The sequence below is a fragment of the Sycon ciliatum genome, chromosome 3 (genome assembly GCF_964019385.1).
Source record: "Sycon ciliatum chromosome 3, ocSycCili1.1, whole genome shotgun sequence".
Taxonomy (NCBI): Eukaryota; Metazoa; Porifera; class Calcarea; order Leucosolenida; family Sycettidae; genus Sycon; species Sycon ciliatum.
In genome coordinates this window covers 29,303,893-29,316,073 of record NC_088645.1, presented here as the reverse complement: position 1 = coordinate 29,316,073, position 12,181 = coordinate 29,303,893, and the positions used below count along the sequence as shown (strand labels likewise).

Sequence of the window (12,181 nt, the reverse complement as noted above, 5' to 3'; positions counted from 1 at the left end):
CCAGCAGCAAAGGATGAGCATGCAGTAAAAGCGCTAGCAATCATAGCAGCATAGTTTGAGTGGTAGCACAAAGCAGCCGCGTGCACCCATTAATCTGCATTATTACTATAATGCTACACAAACACACTCATACACATACACACAGCACACACACATGCACAGAGCACACACAAATAGCAAACAAACACAAACACGCACACACACACAGTAACTACAACATATAGCAGCATGCGGTGCGGACGGTGCTGGCCAGCGAAGTGAGAGACAACGGAGAGAGCAGAATCTTGGCGGAGCCAAGAGGATAGTCACGTCCGCGGGACGAAGACTGAGGGCCCTCAGTAGCCGGAAATGAGCATGGCCAACACCCGTTTATTTAATTTATCAAAGTACATGAGAGATCAGAAATGGGAGGTGGGTGGGTGAAACGCAATGATCTGACAAGAGTGATCCACACACAGAACGGATCGAAAATATATAATAAACTAGGCAAACTTAACCCTTTCAGTGCAAATGACGAGATATCTCGCTCTGTAAAGTGTGCCTGAACGGCGAATGACGAGATATCTCGCTCCACGGTCCACGCAATAGTACGAAGTGCATATGTCACTGTACAAACTGTCGTAACTCGTGTCAACGGCGGCCGATTTTCAAAAACGATATACTGTATAACCAGAAATATTCGTCTGGAATTTAATTTCGTCTTTTTCGTCCAAGGAGCTTTTGGACTAAATTAAATATAGGACGAATATCGATTTGTCCAGCGTTTCTATACACTCTTATGATCTATGGACGAAATTTTCAACCGGACGAACTCCTTTTCTTTGGAGTTGGACGAAAGTATTGACCGAAGAAATTTTCTGCCTCTACAGTACCGTTGGAAAGGTATTGAGTTCAACTTTCCAGTGATATAAAGTTCGTTGCGATTGGACTAGATTTGAGCGAGCGATGACGAATAGAATTGCAAAAAAAATCAAAAATACGCTTTCTGGCCATCAGTTCAGACTTTTTGCTCGCGACTCGCTTTTTTTTTTACAGGATTTCCCTTTGCTACAGCACATGCATGTGGAGAATCAAACAAAGCGCTTGGATCTCAGCTTTGCAGCGCAGTTTGAATCGTGAAGTTTGGTTTAGTTTGAGAGAGATGGCGAAAGAAAATTTATTATGAAGTTGTTTAGCGATTCTGAGACATGTAAGGGCTTCTTCTAGAGCACATAGAAGTGATGCTAACTTTAGCATGCCTATGGAGCTGAGAACTGCCAGAGAGTCTTCGCTTGGCTCAGGCCTTTCCAACAAGCTATAGGTCGTGGATATACATCAATAGATGCAAACATGGCGAAAGATTTGGCTCGGCGACTTGCATGCAGGGTCTGAAATGAGGGCAAGTGCGCTGAAAGCTTAGCCCGCAGGGGGAAACTAGGCCAGCAGTAAAAGGGTTAAGCATGCCACGTTGAGTGCCCACGACGCATGCCAACTACGTTGAGCGTCGCGCATGAATGAATGAATGAATGCCATGTTGAGTGTCACGTTGCATGACACGTAGAATGCCATGACGCATAGAGTACCATGTGAGCATGCACCAAGACGTTTGTCCGACAACTTTACCGTGACGTACAGTGCACGTGACTGTAGCCAGCAGCAAAGCATGAGCATGCAGTAAACGCGCTACCAATCATAGCAGCATAGTTTGACTGGCAGCAGGAAGCAGCCGCGTGCACCCATTAATCTGCATTATTACTATAATGCTGCCCACAGCACACACACGTGCAGACATTACTATAATGCTACACAAACACACGCACACACACGCACACACACACCACACACACCCATGTGTACACGACACACACAAACGCACACACACGCAGCACGTCAGGCGAAATAGCACGTCATAGTACATTCGAGATCAGCGGGAAGAAGATGACGACGTCCACTAATTTAGTATCTGTGCACACGAATCTGCTGTGTGTGTTACTCTGTGTGTCAGCTATGGCATCATCGCCTGTGGTTCCATGCCTAGCATGTACGTCTGAACCATCCTGCAAAGTTTGAATGACGTAGTTTGAGCGATCGCTCCGCGAAACATACTTTTTGAAATTCTCTTCATAGTATACCTTCCACCATTGAAATTTCGAATTTCTTCGATTTTTTGCTGAGAGGGGTGGCTTGCAACCTTGACATGGCTTGTTCCAGGCATGCTTTGGAGCCATCGCCTGTTGAAGTAGTGGCGGGGATCTGCCCTGCAACTGCTACAACAAAAAATGATTCGATCTGAGAAAGGGTGAGACCGCGAATCTCGGTTTAATATTGAGTATTTCAAGCCTTTTCACGACGAAGATGGACCTGAGTTCTTTTTGGAGATGGACGTCGCGGCAAAGGACATGGTATCCGACTTCTGGCGTCTGGTGAAGCCAGGGATCATTTGTCCAGTCAGGTCGGCAGCCTAACCGTCGGTAAGCTTGTGTTTGGATCCCGTTCTGCTCGATGTGGTAGATCACAAACAATTTGATATCGCACAAATTGATCTCAGCATCGTGCGTACGGTATTTTATATTCAGAAAATCCCAAAGTGACTCTGTGTGGCCGTCCTATGCCACGAGAAATTCCAATCAGGCTCCTATGTCCTCTGCCTTCATGAGTGAATGTCCACTTCGTTTGAACGACGAACACAACAATCGAGGACGGCTTTGCAATGAAAAATACAGCTATACTGGAACTGAAAGAAAGAAGAAAAAACATGCTCAGGATGAGACTCGAGTACACGCATACTCTCCCAGCACACAAACAATTTGATATCGCACAAATTGATCTCAGCATCGTGCGTACGGTATTTTATATTCAGAAAATCCCAAAGTGACTCTGTGTGGCCGTCCTATGCCACGAGAAATTCCAATCAGGCTCCTATGTCCTCTGCCTTCATGAGTGAATGTCCACTTCGTTTGAACGACGAACACAACAATCGAGGACGGCTTTGCAATGAAAAATACAGCTATACTGGAACTGAAAAAAAGAAGAAAAAACGTGCTCAGGATGAGACTCGAGTACACGCATACTCTCCCAGCAGGTGAAACGCAATTTTTTGTGAAAAATGTGTGTCGCCGACTGACCAGTAATTTCGCCTGACGACGCACACACACACACGCACACACACACAACATGCACACATCTACACACACACAGAACACACACTCGCGCATACACACATGCACGCAGGACACGCACACACAGCACACAAACACACACACAAACACACACACACACACACACACACACACACACATTATCTAGAACATACGGCAGTTTGCGGTACGGAGGGTGCTGGCGAGCAAAGTGAGAGGCTACCGAGACTAGGCAGGATCTTGGCGGAACCAAGAGGATAGTCACGTTGTTCGAGAGACGAAGATCGAGAGCCCTGAGCAGCCGGAAATGAGCATGGCCAACACACACACACACACACACACACACACACACACACACACACACACACACACACACACACACACACAAACATACACAGAGCACACACACACACACACACACACACACACACACACACAGAGCACACACACACACAGAGCACACACACACACACACACACACACACACACACAGAGCACACACACAAACATACACAATTAACTACAACACACAGTAGCTTGTGGTACGGAGGGTGCTGGCCAGCGAAGTGAGAGGCTACGGAGAGAGCAGGATTTTATCGGAGGCAAAAAGATAATCACGTCTGAGGGACGAAGACCGAGAGCCCTAAGCAGCCGGAAATGAGCATGGCAAATACCCGTTTATTTACTTTATCAAAGTATATGAGAGATGAGAAATGGGAGGTGGGTGGGTGAAACACAACGATCTGACAAGAGTGATCCACACACAGAACGGATCGAAACATATAACTACATGTAGGCAAACTTTAGTATGCCACATGGAGTGCCCGAGACGCATGCCGCCTACGTTGAGCGTCACGCATGAATGAATGCCACGTTGAGTATCACGTAGAATGACACGTAGAATGCCACGACGCGTAGAGTACCATGTGAGCATACACCAAGATGTTTGGCCGACATGGTTACCGTGATGAACAGTGCACATGACCGTAGCCAGCAGCAAAGGATGAGCATGCAGTAAAAGCGCTAGCAATCATAGCAGCATAGTTTGAGTGGTAGCACGAAGCAGCCGCGTGCACCCATTAATCTGCATTACCGTAAAGTCGCGGATTAAAGCCGGGTTTGCATACAAGCACATCGCGGATAGAAGCCTGAAAATCAAACGGGTCAAATGATAAACCTGTCGCGCGTAGAAGCCTGGCTTCTATGCAAGCGCGAATGGGGTAGGTCAAGAGTGCATGCGCTATGTACAGTGCATAGTAAAACTGCCGTCATACCGGTAGTCAGTGGTAGATCTACGCGTGTCGCGCGTAGAAGCCTGGCTTCTATGCAAGCCTGGATCGGCCGACGTGCATACAAGCCTGGCAAAAATATCAGTGGTGCATATAAGCATAGTTTGCATACAAGCCTGGTTTGCATTGCAGCCTGATGCAGAAAGCGGCTTATATGCTTATAAGCCCGGCTTTTATCCGCGACTTTACGGTATTACTATAATGCTACACAAACACACACATACACACAGCACACGCACATGCGAGCACACACACACACACACACACACATACACACACACAAACACACACACACAGCACACACACAGCACACACACATGCACAGAGCACACACAAACAGCACACAAACACACACGAACACGTACACACGAACACACACACACACACGAACACACACCCGCACACATTAACTACAACATACAGCAGCTTGCGGTACATAGGGTGCTTGCCAGCGAAGTGAGATACTACGGAGAGAGCAGGATCTTTGCCAAGAGGATAGTCACGTCCGAGGGCGAAGACCGAGGGCCCTCAGTAGCCGGAAATGAGCATGGCCAACACCCGTTTATTTAATTTATCAAAGTAAATGAGAGATCAGAAATGGGAGGTGGGTGGGTAAAACGCAGCAATCTGACAAGAGTGATCCACACACAGAACGGATCGAAATAATATAGAATAATACCGTAAAGTCCAAAGCAAACGCCCACTTCGCTGCAAACGCCCACCCCAGCTCGATTGTACTATTTTCGCAATGCAGGGCACAGGTACGTCGTCTTGAGGACAAGAATGGTGTACAGAAAGTTCGATTTCGTACGAGTAGACATGAAAAGCCTACGAACTGCCTATGGCAAAGACTAAAGCAAAAGAACTCTCGCTATAGTATAGCTCAAAATCAAATTCCCGCAGACAAAAATGCACTAACCTCGCCAAGAAAGGACCAACTGAATTCAATCCTTTCCGAGTCGTTCTTGAAAGCTATTGTTTTTTCGCCATGCCAAGACGCCACAAGTTCGACGTGGAGTTCAAAGCAGTGCTGTAGAATGACACCGCCTGCACGGCGAAAAAGCCATCTCACGTTGCAAGAAGGCAAAATCTCTTCCAGATTGCATAGCCGAAAGGGCATTACAATCGTTCTCGTTTTCGGGTGGCCGACGGAATTCTACAAAATTGTCCCTGGACATATAGGCTCTGTGCAGCTCCGACCGGCGGTAACTGCGAACTTCACAGACAAAGGCAAGGCAAAGGTTATTCATGGTGACTGAAGAGGAGCAAGAAAGTTATCCATGAACGTTTACAGATCGAAAGTCACTTGCTTTGACACCGCTCGAGTGGATTGCGACACTTTCAGTTGAGCCGTAGTCTACGTCCAACAGTGCAGTCTCTATCGAGCTATGAGCTTCCAACTCTAGCCTCTACTCGGCTCTAGCTTTGTGCCATAGTTTACCGTAGCAGTAGTCACTTTTCGCTACGGTGTGAAGTGAACTTTCAAGTCCGTCCCGTAACATACCCGTAGGGTCAGGCCAAAAGTTCATGTCTCAGCGCGTACAGGCCAGCAGATCTTGCAAAAAATGGGGTGGGCGTTTGCTTCGGACTTTACAGTATATCGTAAAGTCGCGGATAAAAGCCGGGCTTATAAGCACATAAGGCGCTTTCTGCATCGGGCTTTAATGCAAACCAGGCTTGTATGCAAACCATGCTTTTATGCACCACTGATATTTTGGCCAGGCGTGTATGCACATCTTCTGCGCGCGATACGCGTACCACTGACTACTGGTATGGCGGCAGTTTTACTATGCACTGTACATATCGCATGCACTCTTGACTTACCCGATCCGTGCTTGCATAGAACTTATTAGAAGCCAGGCTACTGCGCGCGACAGGCTTATATGCATTTGACCCGTTTGATTTTCAGGCTTCTATCCGCGATGTGCTTGTATGCAAACCCGGCTTTTATCCGCGACTTTACGGTAGGCAAACTTGAGCATGCCACGTTGAGTGCCCACGACGCATGCCGCCTACGTTGAGCGTGGCGCATGAATGCATGAATGTCACGTTGAGTGTCACGTTGCATGACACGTACAGTTGTGGCAAGTGAAATCCGACACTAGCCATAGGGGACAGCGCCACAAATGGACATCAATGATGTAATGCACTGCACCTAATTTGTACTATAGAGCCGTATGCATCCCAAACAGATCAAAAGGTCACAGCTTAGGTACACACAGTACACAAAAATGGTACACATAAGGGGTATGTAAACACAGCCCCATCCACTCCCCATTCATTTTGCCAGCACATTTTGAACTTTGACTGTGATGAGTACGAGTTTTGTCATCAGACAGATAAAGTTGTATGTAACACATGTACTGTACGTATTCAGGGCTGCAGGGGCTGCAGACTGCATGGTGCAGTCCCTTATGCCAAGTTTCGGATTTCTCTTGCCACAACTGTAGAATGCCATGACGCATAGAGTACCATGTGAGCATGCACCAAGACATTTGTCCGACATGGTTACCGTGATGTACAGTGCACGTGACTGTAGCCAGCAGCAAAGCATGAGCATGCAGTAAAAGCGCTAGCAATCATAGCAGCATAGTGGCAGCAGGAAGCAGCTGCATGCACCCATCAATCTGCATTATTACTATAATGCTACACACCCCCCCCCCCCCCACACACACACACGCAAACCCGCACCCACGCACACGTTAGACGTCCAAAAACACATTTCACCACGTTTCAAAGCTTTGCCTGCGCCAACAACGTTTCCTCCGCTTTACAAACTAACAATACGGGTGTCTCAAACACACGCTCCAAGCACACAGCCTATTTCCGAAAGCAGAACAAAAAAACCCTGGTGCCTGATTGAAACAACAGCAACGCTCTTGATAACCACGTGACAACATTGACAGTGTTATGCTGTACTGGGTCTCTTGTACTGCTAAGGGTGACTTGAGGAGTGACAACATTGAAAGTGTTATACTGTACTGGGTCTCTTGTACTGCTAAGGGTGACTTGAGGAGTGACAACAATGAAAGTGTTAAACTGCACTGGGTCTCTTTTACTGCTAAGGGTGACTTGAGGAGTGACAACATAGAAAGTGTTATACTGTACTGGGTCTCTTGTACTGCTAAGGGTGACTTGAGGAGTGACAACATTGAAAGTGTTAGCGGGATTCACAGAAGCTTTTTTGCGATGAGACACGCGATGCGACGCGATCTGCGACGGACGCGTGCGATGCGAACCCACGAAATACCATTCACAGAAGAAGTCAGTGATGCGACATCTTGCTGATTTGGCTACGTCACCATGATATTCGTGCGGTTTGATACAACTTGTACAAATTTATAGGCAACTCTTGAACCTTTGTACAACTTTGCTGTAGAAAAGGTCAAAATGGTACGCCAAATCGCTTGTCGCATCGCATCGCAAAAGTTGAGCCAAGCTCAACTTCTGCGATGGCCCAGTTCCGGCAGTTGCGTGGAGTGCGACATGGCTGCGATTTGGGGTTTTCCCGGTTTCGCACCTGTCGCATCGCGTGTCGCATCGCAAAAAAGCTTCTGTGAATCCCGCTTTATACTGTACTGGGTCTCTTGTACTGCTAAGGGCGACTTGAGGCGACCAGAATGATTAAGTGCGTACAAATATTTTCGTATCTCCACCTCTAAAACACAGAATAGTTACAAACGACCACTCTACGCGTTCAGGAAGACCTTGGCTATCTACTAATCACATCGTTTTGTGTCAAGGAATATAGATGTCGCCAGGGCGAAGCCTGAAGTGCGCCACACGGACAAACAATTGTCGCGAGTAGAAAACATGAAGTATGAGCATCGCTGTTATCTATTTTTTCACGGCAATCAAAACATCGAGATTCTCAGTGGCTTTCAGGTCAACTTTATCCGCGCTGAAAGTTGACTGTGCTGCGCTCGATCGAGCGCGTGGGAAAGCGCAAATGCTACGAAAATGCAGAGCACGAACTTCGATCAGACATCCTAGCGAAGAAGACAATTTTCGCTGCATCTTCGCTTTCTAGCTGTTTACCTGGCCTTGATATCTTTCCACAGAGCCATCGTTTGTAAAGATCCGTGGAGATCTAGCTGAGTTATGACACATTGATTCCCGCTCAATGGCACTTCGAGGGTTAAACACGAGTACATGACAAGCAACGAAAACAGGCAGCGAAACCAGCCAGCAGACTGACAACACATTGTTATGTGCTCAAGCTCACAAATTCTCCTCGTGCTTTTCCCCACTGCCACTGGTAAAGATTTGAAATCTGCAAAAATCGTCTATAAACATTTCAAGCAAGAGTACATAAACCAGAGTGTGCACCTCCGTAAAACCAATCTCACAACGAAGTGAAGCATGGAAAGCCTTTATGTTATAGGCCTTACGCACATTGTACAGATGCACGAAATCCCGTATAATCTTGTAGAATCCCGTAGACCCGGTTGGGTGTTGAATGTGCAGGACCCTATTGTGTTTACTGCTATTTCCACTATGAAATGGGCCATGAAGGCATTTCATACGAAATCTTTTTCCGGCAGAGATCTAGCTAGTCGTTAGTTCAATCCCAAAGTGAAGAAGGCTTGAAAAGTGATAGTTTGCCATGAATTGTGAGGCTAACTGGGTCAAACGCGCATGTATAGCACACAATGAACACCCAACCGGGTACGTACACACCTACGGCCATAGTACAGAACTTCGTACATCTGTACAATGTGCATAAGAACTATTGGGCCTAGTTCCCGTTTAAAGGGGCACTCCGGGAATATTTTCGGTGGTGTGTTCTCTTCATGGGTGCCTTGTATGGCCCCCAAGGAATGGGGAATCGCGAAAACTAGACCCAAAAAGTCGATATATGAAGCCAGGGAGGGCCAAGTTTGTCTCCTCTTTTGATGGTTTTGATGACGTCACGTGTGATTAGTATTCAAATTCTCTGCATTTGAAGATCTTAGTTGTTTGAATTTTCTGGTGATGAAGAACGATGTTTGGTCGACATTCCCAAGCTTCACAACTGCGGACCTACTCTAAGGAACCTGAAGGACCCTCTGAGGTGCCCCTGGTAGAAGCGCAGCCTGATGAGGGCCAGGAGATTGGAGCGGACGACTTCACTGGTCCGCGTACGAGGATCCCGAAATTCTCTATATGTCGTGAGGCATATGGTCAGAACAGTTTTTTTAGACAAGCTGACACGAAGTCGGGGTGATGTGTAACGCACGTCAAAGGGCTGTCAATGCTAACAGCTGCAGCGCTCTCTCGACAGCGAAGGTAATCGACTGCCCTCTGCATCACCCCACATTTCTGGCAGGAACACCAATCGTTATTTCCTTGTCGACCAGTGAAGTCGTCCGCTCCAATTTCCTGGCCGTCATCAGGCTGCGCTTCTACCAGTGGCACCTCAGGAGGTCCTTCAGGTTCCTTAGAGTATGGTCGCAGTTGTGAAGCTTGGGAATGTTGACCAAACATCGTTCTTCATCACCAGAAAATTCAAACAACTAAGATCTTCAAATGCAGAGAATTTGAATACTAATCACACGTGACGTCATCAAAACCATCAAAAGAGGAGACAAACTTGGCCCTCCCTAGCTTCGTATATCGACTTTTTGGGCCTAGTTTTCGCGATTCCCCATTCCTTGGGGGCCATATAAGGCCCCCATGAAGAGAACACACCACCGAAAATATTCCCGGAGTGCCCCTTTAACTGAATCACCGAGGCGATGAAGAGAAATTCGTGTGCGTGTTTCGTCTATTGTACAACAAGCAGCAATGCGCACCCGAAGAAAAAAACCTTGGTGATACGGGGAAATAGCCACGTGAACCTGCGTGAGATGCAGCAAAAGTTTGTCCTTATGAGCTAAACAACAGCACTTCGAGGCGAGACGATTTCCCCCTCAGCATCACGCCCTGGATTACAAGTGACTACAATGCGCTGATCTTGTGACAAGAAATAAGCAAGAAAGTCAACTGAGCATACTACATACAACTCTAATAGATAGTAAGTGATTACGAGTTTCATACAGGTACAATGTAGTGTTTGGCGCATGGAGTTTACATGTGTAAGCAATTTCCACTCCTAATGTCACAATTCAATACTCTACTGCAAGGAGCAATATGGAGAGGAGAATGAGTCCCTTTAACAATTTGCTAGACGATTCTCGCTGACCCCAGCCGACCAGGAACCCGCGCGCCTACAACCTCTGCCTGACACCCAGATACATGCCGACAGTTCTTGCAGACAGCGAGAACACATCAACACACGTCATATGGAATACAAGAATGACACCGGCATCATAGCTCACACAGCCATGGGGCCAAAAGAAAATATAGCGTGTTGAAACGAAGCACAAGTACGATATATATCATGAGAGGGAAACTAACCACAGCAGCAGAAACTCACCGGGAGGAAGACGGAGGCTACGTTGACCAAAGTCCGCAAAGAGATCCAAAAAAGGTCTGCGAGCAGAGTAGAGAGACTGACTTAGCTAGAGACTGAACAACTATCGCCAGCACTTGATACTTCGTGGAAAACAGCACTCACCACACACACGTTGGAGAAATGAAGACCAACAGAATCAAGACCAACAGATTCAGGACCAACGGATTGGGAAACTAACTACTTGCTCTAACAACCGGTACAGATAAGAGTGACGCTGTTGTTGTCAGTGGTCTCTTTTCTTCTCCTTGCGTAGCCCAGCTTTTGCATTGCGTCTTCCGGAAATCAAGGTTTGCAGGATTCCATCCGGAGAAACATGCCAAATTCCTGCACTTTTTTCAGATTAATATCGGTTTCGCCCGATGTTTGGACCGATTTCTTTGGTGTGTTTGAACCAATTTTGTGAAGTTCCTGAGTTTCGTTGTCACATGATAATGTAGTGCATATTTGCACGGCGCACCGTATATCATGGTATATCGGTAAGCCATATTGCGCAAGCAATAAGCACATACCGTACTGGCTTTCCGCATTCACAATGGACTCTTGAACTCGGTCGTACCACATGTGCACAGCGTAGATCTACGTCGGACCAACGCTTTCGGTACCCCAGTTTGTACATGCGTCAGCTCTTTTGCATATTTGGCATGCGCATTGCGCACTGGATCAGATCTTGGACTTGCCCAGCACACGTACTGTACTGAGCATGCAGGCCGGCCAGGGAGTACTAAAAATCGTTTTTTAGTACTCCCTAGCTAGCTGGACATGTCAAAAATAGACAGTAGAGGGGCAGAATAATTTACCGCAGTCAGGGGGTACCGTAGTAAAATACCGGACTCCATTAGCTCATCGGTGCAGGCCTTATTCGATAAACGTCACAATCACGTGAACCGGGGTCCCGGGAACCAGGGAGTGGCAAGAGATCTGCGCTCAGTGCACAGTGGACTCTGTGTGCGAACATAGGAGTAGATAAATACCGGTATTTTACTACTCTTTTGTACAAACTGGGCCTTTCTTGCCACTCGTTTCTCGTACGCGTGCCCTAGCTTATGACAAATCCCTGGAGGCGAGTCCAAAAGTCACGTTATCGAATAAGGTCTATTGCCAGCAAACAATGTAGCCTATTGATCTCTGCATCAAGGTAGCCAATCTGCAAATTGAAAAAAACCCGGTATTTTACTACTCCCTGCTCCAAACTACATGTATAGTAGCTGTTGACCTGCCCTATGAATGTATGATGCGTGCATTTCCCTGTGTGTAGATCCACAAGTAAAACTGTTACTTGTATGGACATGGAGTATAACGAACGGTACATACACAGTCATGGGTGTAAGACATCACTCAGA

The 12,181-nt window shown here is 46.9% G+C and overlaps 1 long non-coding RNA gene across 1 annotated transcript in view; it reads right to left on the bottom strand.

Moving 5' to 3' along the window:
- The window catches only part of LOC135812644 (uncharacterized), a 22,461-nt gene extending 11,431 nt beyond the window's left edge, over positions 1–11,030 (bottom strand). Inside the window, exons 1-3 of the long non-coding RNA XR_010552893.1 lie at positions 10,944–11,030; positions 10,803–10,858; positions 3,293–3,409 (exon numbers count right to left, since the gene is read on the bottom strand). This is a non-coding gene — a long non-coding RNA (uncharacterized LOC135812644). The remainder of the gene's footprint in view (positions 1–3,292; positions 3,410–10,802; positions 10,859–10,943) is intronic.
- Between the last annotated feature and the right edge of the window lie 1,151 nt (positions 11,031–12,181).